We start from the raw sequence: 15,317 nt of genomic DNA, 5'->3' as shown, positions 1-15,317 counted from the left end.
TTTACCACATCCATCCAATTCAAATGGACGCACACATCCATGCCCACCTTCTGCCATGGCTCACAAGAAAACGGTATAGGGACCACAGGAGTGCTCTTTCCAACGTGTGTTTTATCGCTGCACGCACAACACACGCAATTTCTAACAAATCTCTCAACATCACGATCCATGCCTGGCCACCAGAAATCCTCTCTAGCTTTCCTCTTCATACCTGACATTCCACCATGACCCTCATGCAAAATCCCCAATACATTCTTTCTCAAATTGCGCAGTACTATTACTCTGTTACCTCTTCTCAAAACACCATTATGTTCCGATAATTCTGGCCACACATTCTTGAAATCTGACAACACAATTGACACATCTTCTCTTAACTCCCGTCAATGTTTGTTAAAATTATCCTTTAACAATTTCAATTGCACATCCTCTTCCATCTCCCTCTTCCATACACTCTCTTCTAGCGCTTTTGGTTCCATAGCTTGTATGTCCGCCACCAACCATTCTTCATCTTCCTCACCCACAAATCCTTTAATTGGTAATCTAGATAGACAGTCAGCCTTCACATTTGCTATCCCCGGCACATATTCAATTACAAAATCATACTCTTGCAATCTGTAGAGCCATTTAGCTATTCGAGGAGACGCGTGATTTGCACCCTTTGTTGTAAAGATGTCCACCAAGGGTTTATGGTCGGTTTGTAATACAAACCTTCTACCCCAAACATAATTCCTGAAATTTTTCAATTGCAGAATATGTGCTTTCTGCACCTTTAAGCGTTCTTGATGCAAACGCAATCACATGCTCTCTCCCTTTACTCACTTGCATCAATACTGCACCCAAGCCATACATACTCGCATCTGTGGGAATAATTGTACGATTTTTCGTTACAAATTGTTTCAATTCGACAGCCTCGATGATGTTGCATTTTAATGTATCAAATGCTTGTTGGCATTTCTCAGACCACTCAAACTTTTGGTTTTTCTTCATCAACGCTCTTAAAGGTTGGGCAATATCAGCAAAATTCTTTAAAAATTTTGAATAATATTCAGCCAAGCCCAAAAATGATCTCAACTGATCTTTATCCACAGGGTTAGGTGCCTTTTCAATAGCTTCCATTAGTCCAACTCTCTGCTTAATCCCATCACCAGACACTGTATGACCCAGGTATTCTACTGTACTGCACTCAAACTTGCACTTATTCATCTCAACCGTCAGGCCCGCTTCCTCCAGGATCGAACATACCCTTCTTAACATATCGTTATGTTCCTCCACATTCTCTGCCCACACTAAAACATCATCTTGAAAGAATTTCACATTCTTAACCGCTCCCAATAAACTCTGCATCACCCTCTGGAATACTGCCGAAGCAGATGCCAACCCAAATGGCATTCGCACAAATCTAAATGCCCCTTCAGGTGTAATAAAAGAGGTGAGATGTCTTGACTCAGGATGCAGTACAATTCGATGATACGCATTGGATAAATCCAGTGTGGAAAACACCTTACCACCTTGAATGCTGGTCAACAACTCATTTATGTTGGGGATAGGATGTCTATCAACCCATATCTCCTTGTTTAAATCCCTCAAATCCACACACATTCTAATCTTACCGTTGGGTTTCCGAGCCAACACCACCGGACTCAACCATTCTGACGATTCTATCTCCTCTATCACTCCCAACTGCAGCAATGTTGCCAATTCAACTTTCAGCGCATCTCTTAACACCAATGGTACCCCTCTCACTTTGTGTACTCTGGGTACAGCACCTTCCTTTAAGATGATCCTCTGTTGAAACTTCTCCAGACAACCTAGTTTTCCTCCAAACAACCTTGGAAATTCTACTTCCCACCTCTTTGCTTTAGATTCATCACGTAACACAGTCAACACTTGTTCCTTAGTATTAGGGTTCAATATAATACCTAACGCCCTTTGCTCTTTCCACCCCAGCAAACACTTTCCAGATTCCACCACATACACATAACACTTGACTTCCCTCTGCTTAAAACTTACCATCCCATGGAAACACCCCATAACCGGTATCTTGCTACCCCCATACCCTAACGGAGCAATTTTGGAAGCAGTCAATTCCACCTTGCCCAGTTTACCCCATGCATCCTTATCTATGAGCGTGTTTGGGGAACAAGAATCTGCCCACATGCTGATGTTTATACCATTTAAACTCACGTCACACTTAGGTGGTCTGTAGCGATCATTATCTAACGACATAATATCATCTTCCAGCATATCTTCTTCTGGAACGGCTTTGCCTAACATGAACACCTGTATGCGGTCAACATCTTCATCTGAAGACGTTTTGTCCCCTTCATTACAATCGTTCTGTAGACAATTTATACTTTTCTTTTTTTACTGTACTCTTCTTCTGGTTACACATTTTTGAAAAATGTCCCACCTTGTTACAATTAAAGCATTTGACACTTGCAGCCGGACAATTCCCAGAAAAGGCCATGTGTCTCATAATACCACATCTATAGCATCTCCTTGTCCCTTCAACTTTCCTGTCACAATTACTGTTCTTAACTCTATCAACTTCTCGCATTGTCACTTGCTCAGCCTCATTTTTTCCTAATTCCTTAATATATCTTGAAGTATCTTCAATGCGCCGTGCAATGACAATCGCTTCCTCCAAAGACGGATCCTTCATGCTTAAGAGTTTTTCTTGAATCTTTAAACTTTTAGTGCGGTTTATTAGCTGGTCCCTTATTATTTCTTCGTGCAATTCCCTAAACTTGCACGTATTCGCCAATGTTCGTAAAGCACTTACAAATTGGTCAATCGATTCACTGGGTGCTTGTGCTCTAGAGAAAAATTTGTGACGTTCTACCACAATACTCACTTTCTTACTAAAATGATTTTCCAGTGCTATCATGGCTCTGGTATATACATCATCCTCCTCTGTCTCCTCATCAGAGCCTTCCCCATGTACAGCAAAGTTGTCACATGGTAAGGTTTTCAGTACCTTCCTGCCTTCCACTCCCAGATTATGTTTTAATAAAGCTAATTTTCGCTTAGCAGTAAAAATAGCACCACCCAAAGCCTCCAAGTAGGTCTCGAAGGCTTCTTGCCAATCTTCCCACGGCATATTCGGTTCACCAGGTACAGCCAAGAACGTGGGAGGAGGCGCGATTGACTGCATTGTGTTAATAGCAATGGAACAAAACAAATTTATGACAGTGCAAACCGGTCAATGTTATTGACAGCGTATGTCTATCCAGAGGCGGTTGCCCTTGTCTCGGCAACGCGAAGCATCTCTACGTTGGTTGCCGTAGTTACAGCAACGTCATCCTCCATCGCTTGGCCCCTGATGCGCGCGCTGGAGCAGCCCGCGCGGTGACAGCTTCTCTGCACGAGCCCCCTTGTAGCGGGAGGTTTCGCAACGGCTGTACCTCGCGGTGATCCTCCGATGCGCGGTGGAGCAACCCGTGCAGTAACAGCTTCCCTGCATGAGCCCCTCTGCGGTAGGAGGATTCGTAATGGTTGTTCCTCGTGGTAGGTTTGAATACGCCGCTGCGCATCCCACGCCGTTCCCGAAATACTGTTGTAAAACTTATATTGTACAAATAGTTCACACAGTTCTTATCTGTCTTAGCGTTCACTCATACAGAAAGTACCAAAACACACTACAGACTTCACTACACGGTACCTCAGCCTGTAGGACTGGATCCTTAAGTACGCTCCTCCTTGTTTTCTGCTTTACATTTGACGTTCAGCCCTTCCCAGACTCGTCCAGTTCTTCCTAGGTTCTTTTCCACGGTACACTCCACACTTCTTGGTTTCCAGGTCACAATTTCTTTTTGGCACGATGCGCCCCAAATCTGCTTCTTCCCAGCACGGTTGACACTCTGCCAGGGTTGGCTACCCTTGGTATCCCACCCTCGTCGCCACTGAAAAGGACGCCATCCAGGTTTTCTCTTCCAAAGGTTTATTTTCAGTAAATAACACTGTACCAACCCTGGCAGCTCCAGCAGCAGCTGTCACTGCTGTCACTGCTCACAATATTTCCACTCCCTGCATTCCGTCCTGTTGCCTAGACACCGTTACATGTCAAACATTCCACCAAAACATTCCACCACATAACCCAACAGAGTTAATGTCTCTGGATACTGATTTTGGAACAACAAGCAGGAGAGTAGAGAAATAGTACAACAATCTTGGCAGCATTATCATTTTTAGTAAGGCCACTCTTCCCGTGACCAATAGCGGGAGCGTTCCCCAAAACTGTATTTCAGTTCTCAATTTCCTTATTGCCCTATGTACATTCCCCTCTAGTAAGTCTTCTGATTTATGGTATATGTTGACTCCTAGGTAACGGAATGTAGTGGGTGCCCAAGTGAGCCCTCGCGTGTCATTGATCCTCGGGACCCTCTCCATTAAGGGGAAGATGGAAGATTTCTGCCAATTTATCCGTAAACCCAATGCACCCCCAAAGCGCTCCAACATAGCCATAGCTCCCGGCAGGCCAGTTTCCGTGTCCCCCAGGAATATCAGCATGTCGTCCGCATGTAGTGCAATGTGATGTTCTTGCGTTCCCACCCGGAGCCCCTCAAAATAGGTGCCTGATCTTGGCATTCGGGCAAGCGGTTCCACCACTATTGCAAAGAGCAAGGGCGACAGGAGACAACCTTGACACACCTCTGCCAATTTGGTATGAATCAGATATGGTCCTGCCCGTACGTACTCACGCAGTGAGATTCGTATAGAGCAGCTTCGTCCAGTGGACAAAGTCATGCCCTAGACCCAGTCTCAGCATTACCTTTTCCAGGAAATCCCACCTAAGGCTATCAAAAGCCTTTTCAATATCCACTGAAATAATCGCTGCCTGCTGCAAGGTTGGAGACAGAGTGCAGTATGGAGACCAATTGTCTTATGTTCTGTGCTGTGCTATGCTGGGGGACAAACCCTGATTGATCCCTATGGATCAGTGTTGTCATATGGGGTAGAAGACGGGCAGCTAGTATTCGGCTAAGTATCTTTTAGTCCATGTTAAGCATGGTCAAAGGGCGCACATCCCTCGCCGGCCTGCCAGGTTTTAGAAGTGGTATCATGACAGCTTTGTTTGTGGACTCAGGCAGTGATCCCTTCTCCTTCGCCTCTGCGTATAGGGCACACAAGTGTGGGGCCAGATGTTCCAGGTATACGCTATAAAACTCCACAGGGAGTCCATCAGCCCCCGGAACCTTTCCTCTTGCCATATTTTGGACTGCAGATTTAATATCCGCAATCGAGATTGGCTCAGCGAGGACTTGCCTGTCCTCCCCCCACAGCCGTGGGAGATCAAGTACATCAAAGCCCTCTATTTGGGTGGAGCTCAGAGCCACCATAGGTGAGGCATACAGTCGGGAATAATAGCTAGCAAACCTGGCATTTATTTCACTCTGCCCATAGAGACAATAGCCTGCTGCATCTTCAGTCTCTATTACCACTGTCTGAGGTCTTGGCAGAGCCGCAAGCCATGCTAGTAGTGAGCCCGCTTTATCTCCCTCTGCGTGTTGCCTAGATAAGTACTTTCTGTAATCAAAATGGCTCAACTTTTCTGTTGCCGGTGCAATTTTTTCTTTGACATCAGCGAGAAGAGGGGCCAGGGCTGGATTAGTGGGCCTCCAACATTCAATGTCTCTAAGGGAATCCTCATGCTTTTGGATTTCTAGTTCTAAGGTCCTTCGAACCCCTACGTTCTCCGCTATACACGTTCCACTAATGACTGTTTTGAATGTCTCCCATTCAATCGCTCTGGAGGACGCTGTTCCTGTATTAGAAGCAAAACAATTCTTTATTGCAGTCGATGTCGAGAGTTTGAATGCCTCGTCCTCAAGCATTTCTACTCTGAGACTCCAAGTTGGGATTGCTAGTTTTTCCCTGCGTCAGGCTAGTGACAACAGCAGGAGATTATGATCTGAAATAGTGCGGCATAGATATTCTGCTGCTTCTACTATGCTTTGTATCCCAGGGGAGGCAAGGAATGCGTCCAAACGTACATGCAAGTCTTGTAGTGTGGAATGAAAAGAATAGTCTCGGGCTGTGGGGTGAATGTGCCTCCAACTATCACTAAACCTCCACTGTCGCTGCCATTCAGAGAACAGTCTAGCTACTTTAGTTGTTTTGGAACGCGGCGGGGGGGTGCGACCTATCTAATCTAATTCAGGGTCTGCAATACAGTTAAAGTCTCCTCCTATCAGAGTAGCTCATTTAAAGTAGGGTCCCTATTCCTGCGAAAGCGTATTAAGAAAAGCTCCCTGTTCTTGGTTTGGTGCATATATGCCCCCTATTGTGATATCTCTACCCTCCAGTCTCCCAGGTATTAAGACATATCGTCCCTCCTTATCTATAAGTTCTAGTAACTTTTGGAAAGGTACCCCAGGGCAAACCCATATTAATACGCCTCTTGCAAAGGCTGAGTAAGTTGTTGCAAATATTTGGCCCCGCCATCTCTTCGCGAGGGCCCTGACTTCTTGTTCTCAGAGGTGTGTTTCCTGTATTATGGCTATGTGGACTCTCCTTCTCCTAAGCTGATTGTATACTTTGTACCTCTTACACATGCTATTCAAGCCTCTGACATTCCAGGTAACGATTTTATAATTCAAGGGGGAACCCATAAAGTACAAGTGTGGAAAGTCAGACTATGTTTACTCCCTCCCGACAGCCTGGGACTTATCCTCAAAAATGCATTCCTAGTGTGAAGTACAGTTAATGTCACTGTGCTGGGTGCAAATTTCTTGTAACACACATAACTAAAACCCCAATACCCCAACTCCCTTTCCCCAGGACCGGTATCTAAAACTATCCCCGTCCAAACTGTTAACGCAATAACTAACATCATGTAGGTAGGGCGACACACCAGAAACCAAGAGCCCACATCCCGGCGTGTCCCAGGGGCCCAATCAGATTGAATCATGTTCCAACAATCTTGTTACACAGTTGCTCCTGTATCTGACATGGTTGACCATATTGTGCAATCAGAAAATAGAACCCTGGCCTCTTGTAGCGAGCTTCTCCGAGTTAACCTCCACCCTCCCCCTCCCAGAACCCATGCCTCTCTTGTGTAGCATCTAACCTTGTACTGTGACAAAAGCTGTTACTGTCCGACTGCATGGCCATTCTCCGAGACCCACAATCATCCATGTGCATGGTGTTCAAATAGGATCCTCTGAGGATCTCGGGGTTACTTTAGGCATGCTGACGAATGTTTCTCGAGATGAAACGGAAGTACTACCAAAATTGGAGTCATGATCAGAAAGGGCCTCTGAGGACTGAGTCAAAGCAAGGGTCCTCCCACTCATAACTGCTGCAACATCCACTGCTTCTCGCATTTCCTGCAATGCCTGATGTCGCGGAGGTGCCACGTTCGTTCCTCACTTGCTGGACCTGTTGCGCCTCCTGTTGGTTGTTCGAGGGTTCCCCGCTGTGGGTCTGATGTCGATGGGTCAAGAGATTCCAAGCAGTCCCAAACCAATTGGGGTGAGGTAAAGAAGTGGGTCTTATTGCAGCAAGATACTCTCAGTTTACCGGGAAGAGCTTAGCATATTGAAGTCCACGGTCACGGAGCTGCCGTTTAGAATCTTTGAAAGAGGCTCTTTGCTTTTGCGTTTCCCTGGTAAAGTCCGGGAATATCATTATCAGTTGGTTTTCCAGCATTATTTCCCCCGTCAGTCTTGCCTGTGCTAGGATAAAATCTCTGCCTTTAAAATGGAGCAGTTTGGCAACAACCGGGCGAGGTCTTGCTCCCGGGGGAGGAGGTCTAGCTGCTACCCTGTGGGCTATTTCGATGGCAAAGAAGGGGGACAAGCCCTCTGGAACTACTACTTCCTTTATCCATCTCTCGAGAAAAGTCTCCATATTCGCTGCTCCCTGCTCCACCTTTTCAGGAAGTCCCACCAGTCGGATATTGCTTCTACGAGCACGATTTTTGGCGTCCTCCACCCTTGTTTCCAGCAATTTTACTCGAGAAGTAAGCCCTATTAGGTCTGCAGAGAGGGCTTTGTGGTCTGGGCCCAGTTGTTCTAGGGTCCTTCCATTGGAAACCACTCTGTCCGTTAACCTGCGATGGTCATCTCTCAACAAGGAGAGATCCACCATTAGAGAGTCTATTTTATGTTCAAGGGCCTCTCTGGAGTCTTGGATCACTTGGAGTGTAGTCTCCAGTGTAGTCTCAGGGGTTGGTGCATTGAAGTTTGCTCCAGCGTTAGTCGCTTGTTCAGGCGGTTTACCAGCACCCATACCTTCCATTTCCTGGCCCTCTCTCCTTTTAGGCTTGTCCATCGTACCAGACCCTGTCTCCCACTTCTTTTGGGACCAAGCGCCGCTGGCAGCCACAGATTGCTAGTATTTATTTAATCCGAGGGACATGTCGACCAGCTCCCGCTCCCGCTCATGTGAGTCTCCAGTAATTTTAGGGGGGCTCAGCTCATATGAACCAAGTCTCCTCGCTGGGGAGTAATGCGGCCCTGCAGTTCCACGGGTTGTGTGCCTGTGCTTTACTTGGCCGCAACCCCGCAGGACGGGAACACTACAGTCCGCTATGCCATTCCTCTCCGGGCTCCTGAGTGCCAGGATACCCGTATCCCTAACAGCGCTCCGCTGCATTGGATTATGCGCTGAGGGGCAGTTGCGGGTCAATGGTGTTGTGCTCCCATCCCCCAATCACTTAGCATTGAGGAGGGGCTGGAGGGGGTATTGCTGATGGCTCCGTCTTTCTCCCCCGATCCACAGGAAACGGCACACATCAATGGAGCAAGCTTCCTGCTCCAAACAAGTTAGCCGCCGTCTTCGTTCATCCCCACATCGCTTTTACGAAATCCTCCGGGCTGCCTGGGGGGGGGGTTGCTCTTGCCGTACCTGGTTGTAGGTTCTTTTTCTGGTCACTCGTGCATCCGAGTCGCTTCCAGCTCTGCTCCGTGTAGGCCACGTGGCTTCTTCCTATTCTCGAACCGCATCCGCCATCTTAACTCGCTCTGGTTTGGGGCTCAATGATTCCGTGTGGTGTCGTGCCACCTCCTCCAACTCAGGCATTAGCTGGCGTCGGTGCCCCAGACACTCAGAGCCCCCGGGTGCCACTCTGAGCTGTTCTTGGGGCTGCTGTGATATCAGGATTTTACGAGCCCAGCGACTGCCGCCGGGAGCTCCGCGTTAGGTGTTAGGCGTGCGGCTTCATCGGTCACAGGCCACCCCCCCCCAGTGCCTACTAAACATAACAGGGTCACTCTGCTCTTCCACTCTTTTATTAACTTTCCTTTACTGGGCACAGGCACAAAGACAGATAAAGAAAGGAGGATGGTGATGATGGAGGGGAATCTCCATAGCAGACTATGCACAATTGTATCATAATACACCCCGAACACTGTGCAGGCCGCATTCCTTCACTCATTTCTTACCTTACTGGGTTGGGGGGGTTTGCGGAAGGGGACATAATCCTCATGGACGACTTCAACCTCATCTGGGATTCTGATCTATACATTATCCATCCCCAACGTTTCCACACTGGAGTTTTACAAAAGCCCTTAAGCACAACATTCAATCTGCAGGCCTGAGAGATGCCTGAAGGTCAAGCCATCCTACTACATGCAAATATACCTTTTTCTCCCATTCTCATCACACCTACTCATAGTTATATTATACATTTCTTGGCCAATCCTTAGAACATGCAGTCATGTCAGCCATGTTCCACGCTATAGCCCTCTCTGATCATGCACCAATAGAGATAATCCTTAAATGGGCACCCCACATGTCCAAACTATGCCATAGGTTCTTCCCAAACTCCCTCAACAAGGACCACCTCTTTAGGGTTGATCGGCGAGAAACAATTAAATACTTTTTCAATTAAACCCTCCGCAAGACAATACTCACGCCATAATGTGGGATGTCTTCAAAGCAGTAATAAGGGGTAAGTGTATCTCCCTGTTTTCAGCACAAACCAAACAAAAGGCCCAAGAAAGATTTCCCCTGGAAGCTGAACGTTTCTCAGCAAAAAGGGCCCACAAAGACACTCCCACACTGCCACTACAAAGAAAGGTTACAGCTCTACGGAGAAAATTGAGCGCAATTTATATGAATAGAGCGGAGTTCACTTTACTCAGACTCAAACCCATGTCTTATGATAAAGGAAACAAAATTGATACTCACTTAGCTTGACAATTACAGGTAAAAAATGGAAAGAAATATATTGGCCACCTTAATGCAGATATAGGTACGGTGATTACCTCTGAACACAAGAAAGTGAATGTATTCTGCACCTTTTATGAATCTCTTTACATAGCTGAGACACCTAGTGAGGAGATTAATCTTGACTACTTAGGAGGAATTACCTTGCCCCAGGTTTCCCCAGACCAAAATGATGACCTGAGCAGTCTTATCACTGTAGAAGAAGTCAGTTAGCTATTAATGCTCTTAAAATTCATAACTTCCCTGGCTCTTATGGGCTTACAGCCCATTTCTACAAAACATTTAGCTCCAAATTAACCCCCTACCTTACTCTCTTATTTAATTCTGTAGCATGCACAAAAATGGTTACTCTGTCCATGGGTGGGGTCTTATTTACAGTCATCCCTAAACCGAGAAAGGACCCACATAGCTGTGCATCCTAAAGGCCTATTGCTCTTTTGAATCTCTATACCAAATTGTACACTAGAATATTAGCAACAAGACAGGAAATTATCATGCCAGATCTGATACATCCAGACCAGTCTGGCTTCATTCAAGCGCAACAGTCACACAACAATTTAAGCAGGGTAGTCCACCTGGTCGGAAAGGCTACCAAAAAACAGATTCCTGCAATACTGTGGTGTTAGAAAAGGAGATAGCCTTTGACTGGGTGGATTGATCCTTTCTTTTTCACACTCTCTGCAAATTTGGCTTCAATTAACATTTTATTGCTATGGTCCAAGCAAATTACACAAATCCCTGATCCAGAGTGATGGTAAACGGGGTGGGCTCTGATACCTTTTCTTTACTTTTGAGGCACTCAGTAGAGATGCCCTTTTTCCCCACTACTAGCTGCACGAACTAGGGTCGGAAGGCTTCTCAGCGCAAGCGGTAGCTACCATCCGTGACAGGCTGCTTTGAGAAATCTCGCTGTGAGGTGGTCTGAGTAAGGTTTTCCCCACTTGCGGTTGCCAACTTAATGTTGGAGAGTGCAAACGTGGAAAAAAACACAGCTATGCAGAGTTTTTTGTAACTCTGTGCTCTAAGTAGAGCTGTGAGTGGGAAAAACTCCACAAACTCAGTGAAAAAAGTAGAGTTCACTGCCCACCCCTAGTCACTGCCTGCCCTACAACAGGAACTCGGATGCTACAAAACTGCAGAGGGATACCACATCAACCTTCACAAATCCTTGCTGCTGAACTTAACACTCCCCACATCAGAGATGGAAACCTCAGTTCAAACAACTCCCTTTCAGCGGGCAAATGTTACCGATCTAGGGATCAGAATCACACCTAAAGTCTTCAAATTATATCAGGCAAATTCCCCCCCCCCCCCGCCAATTCAAAGTGGATTTTATGTGGCAGGCATCCATGTTTTTTACATGGTTGGGCCGTATTAGCGCGATTAAAATGACAGTCTTGTCTCAAGTTTTATATCTTTTTCAAGGTCTTCCGATCAAACCCATCTGAGAATTCTTTTCAGAGCTTTGATTCCTGATAATACATTTTATCCGGCAAAATCGTTAAGCCCGTCTCTCTTATAAACAACTGAGATGATGAAGAGAAGTGGTGGCACTGCCTGACTTCCTCTTATCGTACAAAGCAGGTCAATTAAGGGTTATTACTGAATGGTCCCAAAGGCAGTCCGATATATACAATGGTTACACGTGGATAGGATAGTTTGGGGAAGCTTTGGGGAAGGAACATTGGAGACCTGGATTGCAGGAACCCAGTGCACTTCAGTCAAAGTTGCATCTTAAAACCAGGCAAAAGTTGGGGGGTACTGCTCCAGCTTCCCTACACACCTCTTTCACACCTAATTCAGGCTGGGCAGTTCCTGGAGAGCTAATGCAAATTAGCCCCCAGCAGCTTCAGCCAAGGTACAGGTAACTTGCTAAAAGTTACATTTCCCATATATTTTAAAAAAATCTGATTTTCAATTATATTGGATTTTTAGAAAATATAAAAATGTCTTTGAATAGTGTGTGTAGCTTGTAAAAGTCAAAAGTTATAGATTTAAGTACACAATCCGTGTTTTGAGTTGTCCTGTCTACTCGCCACAACCTAACCAGTGACAATGTCATTTGGGGCCTAGTAACTGAAGAAACATGCCATTTCTAAACTTAACATGTTCCACTCTTAAATATTACACACTCTACCATGTGGGCAGCAAGGTGTGCTTATAGGACTTATTTTATATTTAAAAATATTTCCTACCTTTACCTCAGCTACAAATGCTAGAATGGATACTTATCAGCTGTTTGGTAGCAAAGAAAGAGAAGGATCAGGAAATTACAGACCTTTAAGGACAATGAAGACTCTGATTGGCTTAATATTGCTCTACTATTTTCTATAATTCTCATGGTAACTGCAGTTTGTTGTAGTTACAACTGTTGTTCGGAACTGCTGCTGGAAAGTTTAAAGTGAGATAAGATAAGCATAAGTCTAGCCTCTGATCCTCAAATAGAATAAACAGACACAGCCTTCAACAACCTGCAAAACATGAGGCAGGTGAATGGAATCTTGCCATTATCAGGTTTTTGTGAAAGAAAGTTAAACATGAAAATAAAAGCCTTTGTTGCTAACCTTAAAGACAACCAAGGGCATATACGTTTCACATAGGATTAACCACATATCCAGAGGTGCCCAGATCCAGGGAGGCGGAAGTGTCTTTTAAAAATGATTCCACGGTTAAACCACTAATGTAAATAGGGTGTATGCCAATGGTCAAGTGCTAAGCGTTAAATTGCTACAGGTGTGTGGTCTTTGTGGTGTCTACTCATTTGAGAACCTTCATCAATTTGCTTAAGACCCTATGAGGTTTGCTAGCTGAGTTATAGTGTGTCTTAAATATTGGTGGACATTGTCTGCAAAACGAGTCTTGCTGTTATATTTTGTGCATTATGACACTATTATTTATTTGTCCATTGCTGCTGTGACCCCAGTCAGGAAGGCTGCTAGGTTTCTGCACCCTCAGCAGTGGAGTGCCAACCAAATATATGGTGAGAGCAAGCAGAGCCAACTCTATGGCATGCAGTCTCAAGGGGACAAGGGATGTTTTCAAGAAAGACCCAGAGATAGTAAGAACTGGACTGCCAAATGGTAAGGACCCCTCACACGTATAACTGGGTGGTGTTTCAAACTGTGGCCAAACCATCATGCCTTTTGATTTCCATTTTCTTGTCACAGAATACCTAGGAATTTTTGCAATCTGTCCCTCAGTCACAATTATATCAATTCCCCAGGGCCTTCAATTTTCTTTTCTAAAAAATCAGGCTGTTATTTTAATTTGGTCATAGAGGCGTATATTCTGCTTTGTAAATTAGTTTTCATGTGTTTCTTAGTACCTACGTTTATAAACACCGTAATTGTTTTCGCCGCCTCAGTCGAACGTGGCTATTTCGCTGTCAACAAATCTCAGGATGGCTTATATGCAAACCTTTTTCTATTTGTATAATGTCAATTCTCACCGCTCCTGTATCGTCATCATCACTACTCTCTGGACTGAGAACTCAGCCTGTCATGTTGGTGTACCTGGCTGCATCATTCTAAGCACTCGTTCATTTATTGATCCGTTCACACATTCATGAACTCTGCCGACTCGTGTATTCAACCATTCATCTATTTAAACTTTTATTCATGCAACCCACCACTTAATTATCCTTTCACGTTGACTCTAGCTCACTCATTCATCTTTCCCTGCACTTGCTAATAGATGTACTGATGTTTTCTCACAATCACCCACTCTCCCATCCACACAAAAACTCACAAACTTGCCAACCACTGGGAAACCTGTTTCACCTAGACATAGGAATACCACGCAAATGAAGGGCAACCAACCTACCCAGTCACATATTTCTCTAAGGTGTGCTCTTGGGCTGGGTATGCATCACTCGAATAGCACTAGTCATAACCACACTGTGAGCCTTGTACAATGGACATACTCGTTGGTCCACATCACTGAGCAGGACTGGCTATTATGTGCCTCCTTCCCTATCACTGCCTTCCTGTCACCTCAGTTTTTATTCAGTAAGCGTTAGCAGCAATTCTGGACTATCAGCGTTAAAATGGTCCGCACATCTTCACAGCGACGTTTTGTGGAATGTAGATGCCAATGGACGCATGACTCTGGATGTAGCAGGACTGGACATAATTCTTCCTGACCTTACTTCTAGAGGATGCTGAATCTTCTCAAGGTTTCTGCAAAATCTGGGTTCTTGTAACAAAAATGGCATGTCGAGTCATTTTTTTCCAAATGAATGGTATCTATGAAGAGGGATGAAAGATTCCAAGAAAGTTACAAAATTGTTTACATGACGTCTTCAGAATAGGCCTTCCTTGGGAGCTAGACTTGGGTCCTCTTAATGCAATGGAGCAAAGGAGCGAGGCATTGAGACCCCAAGCAACTAAGAAATGTCTAAGGTCATAATATTGAAATAATAGCACTGAGTTTAAAACATGAGTGTGAGACTACAGAGGATACATTGTGTTTTCTTCAGTAGGTGACGTAATAGACAGAAAATACTTATTATAAAAATATATCATGGCCCACTGACAAGGACGAGATGGTTATTCCCATCAGTAAAGTACCTGTTGCTGGGGCAGTGTGTACTTTACCTCTCCCTTGGCACTATGTTGAACACCACGGGCCATGTTACATAAAGTGACCCCTGGGGATGCAACAGGCGTTTGCACCCGCTATGCTCGCCCCAGGGGCATTTTGGTATTACAGGAGGGGCTTCAGACGCTTGTGTGGGCCCTTCTGTAATACTGATAGTGCTGTAGTCCAGCACTATCACCAGAGGGTGTTTCCTCATTTGCATTGGGATGTGGCCCCATGCAAATGAGGGATTCCCTTTGCTTCTGTGCCCACGCTATATTATATAGGCGGGTGCAGAAGCAAAGAAGCTGTCAAGAGGCACAATGACAGTATACCTCCTAAGGGATGGCACACTGTCTGTGAGCCCCCTGATGGCAGCCCTCTGGAAGGAGGAAAGAGGCCATATGTACCCTCCGAGACATCCCCTTGCAGGCGGGTGCAGTAACTCACCACACCCATCTGCAAGGGGATCTCTAATCCCCCTTAAAATTGCAGGCGGGTTGCCACATGCACAGTGAAAAAAACAGAGTGGCTTTAAAGCAGCCGCTTCGTTTTTCACTTGAATG

Source organism: Pleurodeles waltl, chromosome 3_1, assembly GCF_031143425.1.
Source record: "Pleurodeles waltl isolate 20211129_DDA chromosome 3_1, aPleWal1.hap1.20221129, whole genome shotgun sequence".
Taxonomy (NCBI): domain Eukaryota; kingdom Metazoa; phylum Chordata; class Amphibia; order Caudata; family Salamandridae; genus Pleurodeles; species Pleurodeles waltl.
Note: the sequence above shows the minus strand (reverse complement) of the source record.